A 15,117-nucleotide genomic window follows, 5' to 3' on the forward strand; every position below is an offset into this window, starting at 1 on the left:
AATACCTCCACTGTTATGGTACGCACAAAAGGTGGGAAAGAAATTGTGAAGCCGCAAGTAGTGATAGACTACAATAACACCATGGGAGGTGTCGACAGAGCCGACCAAGCAATGACATTCTACCCAGCAATGAGAACACAGCAAAAGAAGTACTACAAGAAGATCTTTAGATATCGTCTTGAGCAATGCTTGTGGAATGCCTACATTCTGCTCAAAAAAAAAAAAAAATTACAAGCCTGTGGTTTATTCTGACTTCAATTGGAAAGTTGCCGAACGTATTTTTGTGAACCACCACGGACTACATCCCACCAACCGAGAAAAAGTCAGCACCTACAAGGATGTGCGTGGTATGTCGCTCGACGCAAGATGACAGTAGAAGAAAAATGCGAAAGTATAACAAGGGGGAGGCTAAATAGCGCCACTCACCCGCAAACAGTTTTGATCAGGTCTACATATAAGATACAAATTATCAAGGGTGGAGGCCGTGCTTCCAAAATATAGGGCGGGCTGCCAGCGATCAGTACCAGATTGTGGCCATGGGCGTCCGAGCGGTAAGGCCAGTGAGCAGCATCGGCCCCAAGGGACCCTGAGCCAGGGCCCACTCAGAGGGAGGGGGGCTTAAAAAACCTCCAACAAACCTCCCCCTGCGCGGCCCCCCCAGCCGGGTGCCCCCCCATATATACCCCCCGCCACCCAAGCCAGGCAGCGGGGAGGGGCCGGCAATAGGACAGGTCCCACCAAGTGAAACAGGCAGCGCCTGAGCCGACACCTCCAGCCAAAATGGCCGGCAGCCCGCATGGCAGAAAGTAGGCATTTCAGTAGTTATGAAACAAATAACATGAGGAAAGAGAATGGGGGGAGGAAGAAAGAGGGAGAGAAAGGGCAGAGAGAAGAGAAAGCAGGAAGAAAGAAGAGGAGGAAGAGAAGTCCCGTACCTGCCAACATCCGGAACTCTCCCACCACCGCACCGCGTCGTAGACATCATCGACCTTCAAAGGGCTCCAGATAGCCAAGCATGTATCATCGCAGGAAGAGGGGAAATAGAGAACCCATGGGGTGAGCCTGGCCAGAGATGGGTCGGCCAGTAATAGCAGAGCTCGATCTAGGCTTGAGGGCAGAAGGGCCGGGTCACCCACATAATCCAGCCATGGCCACCACTTCGCATCATTGCGTTCCCGCGCCCCCCTGTACCTGGCAATCCAGTCTTCCGCATCTCTTATGCCCTCCACCATACGCCTCCACTCCAGGCTGCCCGGCACCTGCGGCCGCTTCCAATAGATAGGGATCAATCTCCTAGAAGCATTGAGGAGATGTGGCAGCATGCTCCGCCGATAGCGGCTGATCGGCATGCAGGGAACGTGCAGCAAGAAGTGGAGGGGGTCGAAGGTAATGTCAATATCTAGAATTGTTTTAATCTGATCTTTAATATCATGCCAAAAGGGGGCAATACCTGAGCAGTCCCACCAAAGATGGAGGAGAGTGCCGCGCTCTCCGCAGCCCCTCCAACAAGCAGCAGGGGTGGAAGGATAAATGCGGGTCAGGTCTGAAGGGACCCGGTGCCAACATGTCATCAATTTATAGTTCATCTCATGCATCTTGGAGTCTACCGAGCTTGAGTGGGTTAGCTGATAGAGGTGGGTCAACTGTGTCTCTGTGAACTCCAGACCCAAGTCCCTTTCACAAACCCTGACATATGCGGGCTTGGAAGTGGAGGACGCCTCACCCAAAAATCTGTAAAGTTCTGATATAAGATGGGGGGAGGGAGCATTCTGTATGAACAAGTGTTCAAAGGGCCCGAGGGAGGCAGGTGGGTGAATAGAGGGGCCATGGACCAGGAAAAAGTGGTGCAATTGCCGATATTTCCAAAAGTTCATGGGAGAACCACCATGGCGACTTCTCAATGCCTCATAAGGCAGCAGTTTGCCCTCCTCAAGCAGCTTGCCACAACTGGCATTCCCATCATCCACCCATGGGTCAAAGAAGGCCATCTGCTCCCCAGTGGTGCCAACAGGGAGACAGGGGGTGCCAGGCTCAGAAGCTTATTTACCCGGTCCCAGACATTAAAAGCCTGGACCGTGAAGGGAGAAGTATACACTGAAAGCCCCCTGAATTCCCAGGACAGCCAAGGAGCAAAGAACAAGTTCCTGCCCGCCATACACTTCTCCATGGAGACCCAGATTTTGGAGTGGGTGTGGAAGTGCCAGTTCAAGATGCGCTGGAAGACAATCGCCCAATAGTATAGCTGCACGTCAGGTAGTCCCAGACCCCTCAAGTGCTTCGGATGTTTCAAAGTTGCGATAGCTATGCGGGGGCATTTTGCGTTCCAGACAAACCCTATAATCAAGCTGTTGAGGTGGGCAAAGAAACTGCGGGGGAGAGGAATAGGCAGTATCTGCAGGTAGAATAGCACTCTAGGGAGGATATTCATTTTAACAATGTTCACCCTCCCCAACCAGGTAAAAGCCGTCTTAGTCCAGTGTAGAAGGTCTTGCTTAATGTTGGTCAACAACCGGGGGCAGTTCAGAGTGTAGAGCCTATCAACACAGTTTGTAAGCTGGACCCCGAGGTACGTCAGAGAAGAGGTGGTCCACGTAAAGGGGAACGCTGTTCTAAGGGACCTAGAGAAGGGCGGCAGCACACGGATCGGGAGAATTTCCGATTTCGCAAGATTAATCTTGAAATTGGAGATGCCACTAAAATGTTCCAGTTCCCACATCAGGCCCGGCAGGGAGATCAGGGAATCCGTGAAATGGAACAGAACATTATCTACATAGGCGGAGCGCTTGTGCTCCGTGTTACCGATCGTCACGCCCCTAATATCACCATTCACCTGGTCTTTGCTCAGAAATGGTTCCAAGACCAAGGCAAAAAGAAGGGGTGAGAGCAGGCACCCCTGTCTAGTGCCGTTCCTGATTGGGAACTCGGTGGACAGACATCCATTAACGCGAACCCTAGCCCTAGGGTCTGCATAGAGCGCCAGGATCCAAGCTAACATATGGGAGCCCAAGCCCAGGGACTCCAGCACTGCACGCAGGTAACCCCAATCCACCCGATCAAATGCATTTTCGGCGTCAGTCGAGAGGATCAGGTAGGGCGGGAAATCAGAGTGAGAATTAGCCCAGTGAATCAACTGTACTGCCCTGATAGCATTATCTCTGGCCTCCCTACCAGTAATAAATCCCGTCTGATCTAGGTGCATGATTTGAGGCATGAGATGTTTCAAGCGGTTTGCCAGGATTTTAGCTAGGATCTTCATGTCCATATTCAGCAGTGAAATGGGAAGATAGCTCTGCGGGAAGGTCTTTACCCTCTTTAGGGATTACCATGATATGTGCCAACAGCGCTTCCGAGGGAATCGCCCCACCCGTGGCCAAGGAATTGAAATAGCCGCACATGGGTTTTGTAAAAGCGGGAAGAACAGTTTATAGTAGGCCTTGATGTAACCATCAGGGCCCGGGCTTTTACCATTTGGCAGAGAAAGTATCGTGTATAAATAGGTGCGCTAACAATGAATGAGTAAATAAATAAATCAACACAGTGATAAATAACAATCTTAAATATGGTGATATTCCAAGTGAGTGAATGAAATAAATCAAATGTCCAAAAGAACTCAAAAGTGACAAGTGATGGGACGTTGTGATCCTTGACTTATTAAATACAATGACTCATATGGTGATGTGAATTCAAAAGTCCACAAAAACTCTTCACCAAAATGTTGAAAAGGTAAAGTAAGTTGCCAGTGCTCTGTGATTGAAGATCCCGCCACCACCACACTATCCTCCTTACCAGATGAATAAATTAGGAAGGCAGAGAAAACTCTGATGATAGTGTTGGGGAGAAGAAAATAATCAAATAATCCACCCTGTGATATGGTGCAGGATTAGCCTCTTACCAAATGGCAGATGGAATCAGCACAGAGAATATGGAGCAGACAATGCCTCTTCACTGTATCTGTAACTGGCAGCTGTGTTTCACTTTCACTAGGGATCCGTCCTCCTATTAGCTCTCCAAGATGAGCATTATGGTGATAGAAAATAAACGGACCATAGTGTAGTATCCCCGAGGTAAATTTATTCAAAATAAAGTGTTACACTTACATTAGGGATGGAAACATTTGCGGCAGTACAGAAACGATACACCTGACTCGGCTGCAGACCGAGCGGTGTTGGACGTTCGTGGCGGCGCGACACGCCTCCTCTCTAACGACGTTTCTTCCAAACAGGCTTCTGCTGAGATAGGAGGGACGTGCGCGCCGCCACCTCCGTCCTCTTGAAGCTCAGGAGTATGATCACTTCCGGTGTCCGCAGTGTATGTGCGGAAGTGCTCACTCATAACGATAATTAGCTGATTATCCATTAAAACCCAATCATTTCTTTCCTTCGGTACTCGATATTTATTGGAACGATAATCATGGTGTATATCTATATGTAGGCTTTTAATATGCACATGCAATACAAAGGGACACCGGAAATGTACAATCCTCCCACTTCCTGTGCCACCATAAACCTATTCATGAGACAAATTCGGAAGTGCGGGGAATGTGAATATTGGACCAATCACGGTCCATATAGATGCAAAATAAATGATGTATGTCTAAAAGCATAATATTACATAGTACAATTTAAAAACTATTTAAAATTAATATTAAATGTATATGACTAACATTTATTTGCTGATAATAAAAATATTAAAATTTTAAATATAAAATATACAATATTTTAAATATTATTAAAACCATAATAAAATGTGTAAAATACTGAAATGTCTTAAATCAGTGTATTGAGACTGAACAAGGAGTTAATTGTTATTAATATGGGCATTGATGTCCCATTCAACGTTGTGTCCCCAAGGTCTAAAGCACTTCATTTCGTAGATCCAGAAGGTTTCCCTTCTTGAAATGGATCTCTTCAGGTTACTCCCTCTCCAATGGGGTACATATTTTTCAATCACTATAATTCGTAAATTCTTGGGATTTTTATGGTGACATTTTGAAAAGTGTACAGATACACTGTGTCCAGTGAACCCTTTTCTTATGTTGGAGAGGTGTTCCCCTATTCGAATGCTGGCAGTGCGTATAGTTCTCCCAATGTATTGTTGCCCGCAGCTACATTGGAGGAGATAAATCACCCCCTTCGTATGGCAGGTGATGAACTCCTTAATCTTATACTCTTTTCCAGTGGCGGTAGATGAGAACTTGTTAGTACGTATAGTTTTTGCTTCTTTGCAGATTTGGCAATTTTTGCATGGAAAATAGCCTTTCATATCTGGAAAGAATTTTGGTACTAACGGTTTTTCAATAGGATTATTTGCAATGAGGTTTTTCAAATTCCTCGCTTTTCTATAGATGATATCTGGTTTCTCAGGGAGAGAAGGCCCTAATACTTTATCTCCTTGTAAAATACTCCAGTGTTTTTTGAAGACATGATTGAGCCATCTATAGTTTTGGGAAAATTGTGTGACAAAGGCATATTCGAATTTAGGCTGGGAAGTTTGATCAGTCGTTTTGGTCAAGATGAGATCTTCTTGTGTTTGTTGACCTATCAACTCAATTTCTTGGTCAAGTATCTGTGGCATGTAACCTTTTTCTAAAAATCTTTGTTTTAAAACGTTGGCTTGTTCTTTAAAATCCGACTCATTTGTGCAGTTGCGTCTAATCCGCTTGAATTGTCCCTTAGGGACCGATCTGAGCCACTTCGGGTGATGGCAACTGTCCATGGTAATAAAACCGTTTTTGTCGGTCGGTTTAAAATATGTTTTTGTAATAAAACCTGCGCCATGTCTTAAAATTACTAGATCTAAAAAGTTAACCGCTGTGGGGCTGGATTCATAAGAAAATCTGATTCCCCAGCTGTTGCAGTTTAGCTGGTCCATAAAAACTTTCAATGATTGGTTACTCCCTTTCCAGATAAAAATTGCATCATCAATGTAGCGTCTCCAAAACACTAGTTCCTTGGCTCTGTGGGAAAAGATGTTTCTATCCTCCCACAGAGCCATAAAGAGATTCGCCACACTGGGGGCAAATTTGGCCCCCATCGCAACTCCGGTACGTTGGAGATAAAACCTTTGATCGTAATAAAAGTAGTTATGTTCCATGCCAAAGGTTAAAAGGTTTAAAATAAACTCTTTATGTGCCACTGATATATCTTGATTGGTGTCTAAGAAAGTGCTTACCGCCTCATATCCCATCTCGTGTGGGATAATTGTATATAAAGACGCCACGTCAGCAGTCACGAGCAGTACATCTCCTTCAATATTTAATTGTCTCATTTCTTGGATGCACTGCGTGGTGTCTTTTAGGTAAGCTGGGGTTTCTTGGACCAAGGGTTGCAAGAAGTGGTCTATATATTTCCCGATCCTGGAAGTAACAGAATCTATCCCACTCACAATGGGTCTTCCAGGAGGTTTCGTCAAGTTTTTGTGAACTTTCGGGAGATAATAAATAATGGGCAATTTTGGGGAAAGTGGTATTAAAAATTCCTTTTCTTTCTTATTTAAAATCCCATCTTCGAAACCTTGTTTGATAATCCTTTCCAATTTCTTCTTATATGAATAAGTGGGGTCTTTCTTTAAAATAGCATATGTATTAGTATCTGCTAGGAGATTATTCATTTCTTCTAGATAATCTTCTTTTTTTAGCAGTACTATTCCTCCCCCTTTATCGGCTGGCCGAATGACGAGATCTTTGTTATCACACAAAGTCTTGATCCCCTTTTTCAAATCTATTTGGGGTTTATGTTGTATCACCTTTTTCTCAAGTTCGTTCAACACAGTATCTCTAAACACTGTGATGTTGTTACTCTGTGCCCCAGGCGGGTTGAACAGAGAAGCATTTCTCAGGTTAGTAGAGTGTGTAGAACTGGTTTGATACGAAACATAATTCCTTTCACTGGCCTTGGATAGGAAATGTCTTTTGACATTTAATTTTCTTACAAATTTTTGGATGTCTATGAAGGTTTCGAATTTATTGAGCGATTGTTTGGGGGCATATTTAAGACCTTTGCCTAGCGTGTGTTTTTCACTTTCTGTGAGTACTACCCCACTCAAATTGAATATACCCATCTCATCTTGATTCTTCTTCTTTTTAGTTTTACCACCTCTGCAACCTCTTGTTATCTTTTTCTTTTGTTTTTCTTTGGGCCCTGTCCTAAAAAACTCCGCTTTTTTGAATTAATAGGGGTTCTGGACGAAGGCTCATCTCTCGAGTCTTCTCTATTTTCGTATCCTTCGTATCTCAATGGTTCAAACCTTGTATTGGTGTTATACTGGTGAGACCTGGGAGTATGAGGTGTATCAGGATAGTTGCCCATGTAGTCCAATCTGACCCTTCTGGGAGATCTCGATCTTGAACGTTCCCGTTTTCTTTCCACTGATCTGGAACGATTTTCAAGATCTTCTCTCTGTGGTTCTTGTCTGGTAGGACGTTGATCTTCCTTATGATTCTCTTTCTTCTTTGCCTTTTTCCCCTTTCTGTTTTGGGAATTATCTCTCAACGGCTTATACCCTTTATATGGAACATTAGAGGGAGGATGTGATTTGGTCTGTTCTTCAGGCATCAAGGTTTTCTGTTTCGCCAGATTCTTAAAACCAAAAGGTGTAACAACCTTTTTAGATGTCCCTTCATCTGGGTCATCTTCTATCGTATCTTCTACTTCCTCATTTTCCATAAGGTTTATTTGCCATTTAAAAACTTTAGCTGAGTGATAATCTTCTAAGTCCCTGAAATATTTTTTTCGTTTTTTGGCTTTTTGTTCTTCTTCTTCAAGTGCCATAATTTCTCTTAATTCCTGATTGTAGATTTTATAAGTTTCTTCCGCCATATGGGGAGACAACTTTTCTTTAATTTCCATAATTTCCTTGTTCAACCGAATAACTTTCTTCCTTCGTTTATCCACCAGAAAATTAAGGAGGCTCATGCCGGCTCCATTAAAAAATTGGAACCATTCCTCAATGTCTAAGTCTCCTTGGTCTGGATAAATGGTCCATCGCAAGCTTCTTGGTACCATCTTCTCTTGAACATATTTTTCCAAGAATGCGATGTCCCATGAGGCATGTAGTTCAGCCACCATCACGTTCTTGAGACGCATAAAAATGCCTCTCAAGTCGGTGGATTCTGAAACGTTTTTAATGAAAACGTCATCTACTGCCAAAACTCTGTTCTTGTGATATTCAAAAATATCCATGAGGTGTATCTGCTGCTACCCGTGTGGTTAAAATGAATAGGTGTAAAATAGGGGTGCGCTGATATAAATGATAGCTGCAACCTGAACTGTGCCTTAGTGAAAATTGTGTATAAATAGGTGCGCTAACAATGAATGAGTAAATAAATAAATCAACACAGTGATAAATAACAATCTTAAATATGGTGATATTCCAAGTGAGTGAATGAAATAAATCAAATGTCCAAAAGAACTCAAAAGTGACAAGTGATGGGACGTTGTGATCCTTGACTTATTAAATACAATGACTCATATGGTGATGTGAATTCAAAAGTCCACAAAAACTCTTCACCAAAATGTTGAAAAGGTAAAGTAAGTTGCCAGTGCTCTGTGATTGAAGATCCCGCCACCACCACACTATCCTCCTTACCAGATGAATAAATTAGGAAGGCAGAGAAAACTCTGATGATAGTGTTGGGGAGAAGAAAATAATCAAATAATCCACCCTGTGATATGGTGCAGGATTAGCCTCTTACCAAATGGCAGATGGAATCAGCACAGAGAATATGGAGCAGACAATGCCTCTTCACTGTATCTGTAACTGGCAGCTGTGTTTCACTTTCACTAGGGATCCGTCCTCCTATTAGCTCTCCAAGATGAGCATTATGGTGATAGAAAATAAACGGACCATAGTGTAGTATCCCCGAGGTAAATTTATTCAAAATAAAGTGTTACACTTACATTAGGGATGGAAACATTTGCGGCAGTACAGAAACGATACACCTGACTCGGCTGCAGACCGAGCGGTGTTGGACGTTCGTGGCGGCGCGACACGCCTCCTCTCTAACGACGTTTCTTCCAAACAGGCTTCTGCTGAGATAGGAGGGACGTGCGCGCCGCCACCTCCGTCCTCTTGAAGCTCAGGAGTATGATCACTTCCGGTGTCCGCAGTGTATGTGCGGAAGTGCTCACTCATAACGATAATTAGCTGATTATCCATTAAAACCCAATCATTTCTTTCCTTCGGTACTCGATATTTATTGGAACGATAATCATGGTGTATATCTATATGTAGGCTTTTAATATGCACATGCAATACAAAGGGACACCGGAAATGTACAATCCTCCCACTTCCTGTGCCACCATAAACCTATGCATGAGACAAATTCGGAAGTGCGGGGAATGTGAATATTGGACCAATCACGGTCCATATAGATGCAAAATAAATGATGTATGTCTAAAAGCATAATATTACATAGTACAATTTAAAAACTATTTAAAATTAATATTAAATGTATATGACTAACATTTATTTGCTGATAATAAAAATATTAAAATTTTAAATATAAAATATACAATATTTTAAATATTATTAAAACCATAATAAAATGTGTAAAATACTGAAATGTCTTAAATCAGTGTATTGAGACTGAACAAGGAGTTAATTGTTATTAATATGGGCATTGATGTCCCATTCAACGTTGTGTCCCCAAGGTCTAAAGCACTTCATTTCGTAGATCCAGAAGGTTTCCCTTCTTGAAATGGATCTCTTCAGGTTACTCCCTCTCCAATGGGGTACATATTTTTCAATCACTATAATTCGTAAATTCTTGGGATTTTTATGGTGACATTTTGAAAAGTGTACAGATACACTGTGTCCAGTGAACCCTTTTCTTATGTTGGAGAGGTGTTCCCCTATTCGAATGCTGGCAGTGCGTATAGTTCTCCCAATGTATTGTTGCCCGCAGCTACATTGGAGGAGATAAATCACCCCCTTCGTATGGCAGGTGATGAACTCCTTAATCTTATACTCTTTTCCAGTGGCGGTAGATGAGAACTTGTTAGTACGTATAGTTTTTGCTTCTTTGCAGATTTGGCAATTTTTGCATGGAAAATAGCCTTTCATATCTGGAAAGAATTTTGGTACTAACGGTTTTTCAATAGGATTATTTGCAATGAGGTTTTTCAAATTCCTCGCTTTTCTATAGATGATATCTGGTTTCTCAGGGAGAGAAGGCCCTAATACTTTATCTCCTTGTAAAATACTCCAGTGTTTTTTGAAGACATGATTGAGCCATCTATAGTTTTGGGAAAATTGTGTGACAAAGGCATATTCGAATTTAGGCTGGGAAGTTTGATCAGTCGTTTTGGTCAAGATGAGATCTTCTTGTGTTTGTTGACCTATCAACTCAATTTCTTGGTCAAGTATCTGTGGCATGTAACCTTTTTCTAAAAATCTTTGTTTTAAAACGTTGGCTTGTTCTTTAAAATCCGACTCATTTGTGCAGTTGCGTCTAATCCGCTTGAATTGTCCCTTAGGGACCGATCTGAGCCACTTCGGGTGATGGCAACTGTCCATGGTAATAAAACCGTTTTTGTCGGTCGGTTTAAAATATGTTTTTGTAATAAAACCTGCGCCATGTCTTAAAATTACTAGATCTAAAAAGTTAACCGCTGTGGGGCTGGATTCATAAGAAAATCTGATTCCCCAGCTGTTGCAGTTTAGCTGGTCCATAAAAACTTTCAATGATTGGTTACTCCCTTTCCAGATAAAAATTGCATCATCAATGTAGCGTCTCCAAAACACTAGTTCCTTGGCTCTGTGGGAAAAGATGTTTCTATCCTCCCACAGAGCCATAAAGAGATTCGCCACACTGGGGGCAAATTTGGCCCCCATCGCAACTCCGGTACGTTGGAGATAAAACCTTTGATCGTAATAAAAGTAGTTATGTTCCATGCCAAAGGTTAAAAGGTTTAAAATAAACTCTTTATGTGCCACTGATATATCTTGATTGGTGTCTAAGAAAGTGCTTACCGCCTCATATCCCATCTCGTGTGGGATAATTGTATATAAAGACGCCACGTCAGCAGTCACGAGCAGTACATCTCCTTCAATATTTAATTGTCTCATTTCTTGGATGCACTGCGTGGTGTCTTTTAGGTAAGCTGGGGTTTCTTGGACCAAGGGTTGCAAGAAGTGGTCTATATATTTCCCGATCCTGGAAGTAACAGAATCTATCCCACTCACAATGGGTCTTCCAGGAGGTTTCGTCAAGTTTTTGTGAACTTTCGGGAGATAATAAATAATGGGCAATTTTGGGGAAAGTGGTATTAAAAATTCCTTTTCTTTCTTATTTAAAATCCCATCTTCGAAACCTTGTTTGATAATCCTTTCCAATTTCTTCTTATATGAATAAGTGGGGTCTTTCTTTAAAATAGCATATGTATTAGTATCTGCTAGGAGATTATTCATTTCTTCTAGATAATCTTCTTTTTTTAGCAGTACTATTCCTCCCCCTTTATCGGCTGGCCGAATGACGAGATCTTTGTTATCACACAAAGTCTTGATCCCCTTTTTCAAATCTATTTGGGGTTTATGTTGTATCACCTTTTTCTCAAGTTCGTTCAACACAGTATCTCTAAACACTGTGATGTTGTTACTCTGTGCCCCAGGCGGGTTGAACAGAGAAGCATTTCTCAGGTTAGTAGAGTGTGTAGAACTGGTTTGATACGAAACATAATTCCTTTCACTGGCCTTGGATAGGAAATGTCTTTTGACATTTAATTTTCTTACAAATTTTTGGATGTCTATGAAGGTTTCGAATTTATTGAGCGATTGTTTGGGGGCATATTTAAGACCTTTGCCTAGCGTGTGTTTTTCACTTTCTGTGAGTACTACCCCACTCAAATTGAATATACCCATCTCATCTTGATTCTTCTTCTTTTTAGTTTTACCACCTCTGCAACCTCTTGTTATCTTTTTCTTTTGTTTTTCTTTGGGCCCTGTCCTAAAAAACTCCGCTTTTTTGAATTAATAGGGGTTCTGGACGAAGGCTCATCTCTCGAGTCTTCTCTATTTTCGTATCCTTCGTATCTCAATGGTTCAAACCTTGTATTGGTGTTATACTGGTGAGACCTGGGAGTATGAGGTGTATCAGGATAGTTGCCCATGTAGTCCAATCTGACCCTTCTGGGAGATCTCGATCTTGAACGTTCCCGTTTTCTTTCCACTGATCTGGAACGATTTTCAAGATCTTCTCTCTGTGGTTCTTGTCTGGTAGGACGTTGATCTTCCTTATGATTCTCTTTCTTCTTTGCCTTTTTCCCCTTTCTGTTTTGGGAATTATCTCTCAACGGCTTATACCCTTTATATGGAACATTAGAGGGAGGATGTGATTTGGTCTGTTCTTCAGGCATCAAGGTTTTCTGTTTCGCCAGATTCTTAAAACCAAAAGGTGTAACAACCTTTTTAGATGTCCCTTCATCTGGGTCATCTTCTATCGTATCTTCTACTTCCTCATTTTCCATAAGGTTTATTTGCCATTTAAAAACTTTAGCTGAGTGATAATCTTCTAAGTCCCTGAAATATTTTTTTTCGTTTTTTGGCTTTTTGTTCTTCTTCTTCAAGTGCCATAATTTCTCTTAATTCCTGATTGTAGATTTTATAAGTTTCTTCCGCCATATGGGGAGACAACTTTTCTTTAATTTCCATAATTTCCTTGTTCAACCGAATAACTTTCTTCCTTCGTTTATCCACCAGAAAATTAAGGAGGCTCATGCCGGCTCCATTAAAAAATTGGAACCATTCCTCAATGTCTAAGTCTCCTTGGTCTGGATAAATGGTCCATCGCAAGCTTCTTGGTACCATCTTCTCTTGAACATATTTTTCCAAGAATGCGATGTCCCATGAGGCATGTAGTTCAGCCACCATCACGTTCTTGAGACGCATAAAAATGCCTCTCAAGTCGGTGGATTCTGAAACGTTTTTAATGAAAACGTCATCTACTGCCAAAACTCTGTTCTTGTGATATTCAAAAATATCCATGAGGTGTATCTGCTGCTACCCGTGTGGTTAAAATGAATAGGTGTAAAATAGGGGTGCGCTGATATAAATGATAGCTGCAACCTGAACTGTGCCTTAGTGAAAATTGTGTATAAATAGGTGCGCTAACAATGAATGAGTAAATAAATAAATCAACACAGTGATAAATAACAATCTTAAATATGGTGATATTCCAAGTGAGTGAATGAAATAAATCAAATGTCCAAAAGAACTCAAAAGTGACAAGTGATGGGACGTTGTGATCCTTGACTTATTAAATACAATGACTCATATGGTGATGTGAATTCAAAAGTCCACAAAAACTCTTCACCAAAATGTTGAAAAGGTAAAGTAAGTTGCCAGTGCTCTGTGATTGAAGATCCCGCCACCACCACACTATCCTCCTTACCAGATGAATAAATTAGGAAGGCAGAGAAAACTCTGATGATAGTGTTGGGGAGAAGAAAATAATCAAATAATCCACCCTGATGGGATTTTAAATAAGAAAGAAAAGGAATTTTTAATACCACTTTCCCCAAAATTGCCCATTATTTATTATCTCCCGAAAGTTCACAAAAACTTGACGAAACCTCCTGGAAGACCCATTGTGAGTGGGATAGATTCTGTTACTTCCAGGATCGGGAAATATATAGACCACTTCTTGCAACCCTTGGTCCAAGAAACCCCAGCTTACCTAAAAGACACCACGCAGTGCATCCAAGAAATGAGACAATTAAATATTGAAGGAGATGTACTGCTCGTGACTGCTGACGTGGCGTCTTTATATACAATTATCCCACACGAGATGGGATATGAGGCGGTAAGCACTTTCTTAGACACCAATCAAGATATATCAGTGGCACATAAAGAGTTTATTTTAAACCTTTTAACCTTTGGCATGGAACATAACTACTTTTATTACGATCAAAGGTTTTATCTCCAACGTACCGGAGTTGCGATGGGGGCCAAATTTGCCCCCAGTGTGGCGAATCTCTTTATGGCTCTGTGGGAGGATAGAAACATCTTTTCCCACAGAGCCAAGGAACTAGTGTTTTGGAGACGCTACATTGATGATGCAATTTTTATCTGGAAAGGGAGTAACCAATCATTGAAAGTTTTTATGGACCAGCTAAACTGCAACAGCTGGGGAATCAGATTTTCTTATGAATCCAGCCCCACAGCGGTTAACTTTTTAGATCTAGTAATTTTAAGACATGGCGCAGGTTTTATTACAAAAACATATTTTAAACCGACCGACAAAAACGGTTTTATTACCATGGACAGTTGCCATCACCCGAAGTGGCTCAGATCGGTCCCTAAGGGACAATTCAAGCGGATTAGACGCAACTGCACAAATGAGTCGGATTTTAAAGAACAAGCCAACGTTTTAAAACAAAGATTTTTAGAAAAAGGTTACATGCCACAGATACTTGACCAAGAAATTGAGTTGATAGGTCAACAAACACAAGAAGATCTCATCTTGACCAAAACGACTGATCAAACTTCCCAGCCTAAATTCGAATATGCCTTTGTCACACAATTTTCCCAAAACTATAGATGGCTCAATCATGTCTTCAAAAAACACTGGAGTATTTTACAAGGAGATAAAGTATTAGGGCCTTCTCTCCCTGAGAAACCAGATATCATCTATAGAAAAGCGAGGAATTTGAAAAACCTCATTGCAAATAATCCTATTGAAAAACCGTTAGTACCAAAATTCTTTCCAGATATGAAAGGCTATTTTCCATGCAAAAATTGCCAAATCTGCAAAGAAGCAAAAACTATACGTACTAACAAGTTCTCATCTACCGCCACTGGAAAAGAGTATAAGATTAAGGAGTTCATCACCTGCCATACGAAGGGGGTGATTTATCTCCTCCAATGTAGCTGCGGGCAACAATACATTGGGAGAACTATACGCACTGCCAGCATTCGAATAGGGGAACACCTCTCCAACATAAGAAAAGGGTTCACTGGACACAGTGTATCTGTACACTTTTCAAAATGTCACCATAAAAATCCCAAGAATTTACGAATTATAGTGATTGAAAAATATGTACCCCATTGGAGAGGGAGTAACCTGAAGAGATCCATTTCAAGAAGGGAAACCTTCTGGATCTACGAAATGAAGTGCTTTAG

The sequence above is a fragment of the Pelophylax lessonae genome (assembly GCF_965119305.1).
Source record: "Pelophylax lessonae genome assembly, chromosome: 2".
NCBI classification, from domain to species: Eukaryota; Metazoa; Chordata; class Amphibia; order Anura; family Ranidae; genus Pelophylax; species Pelophylax lessonae.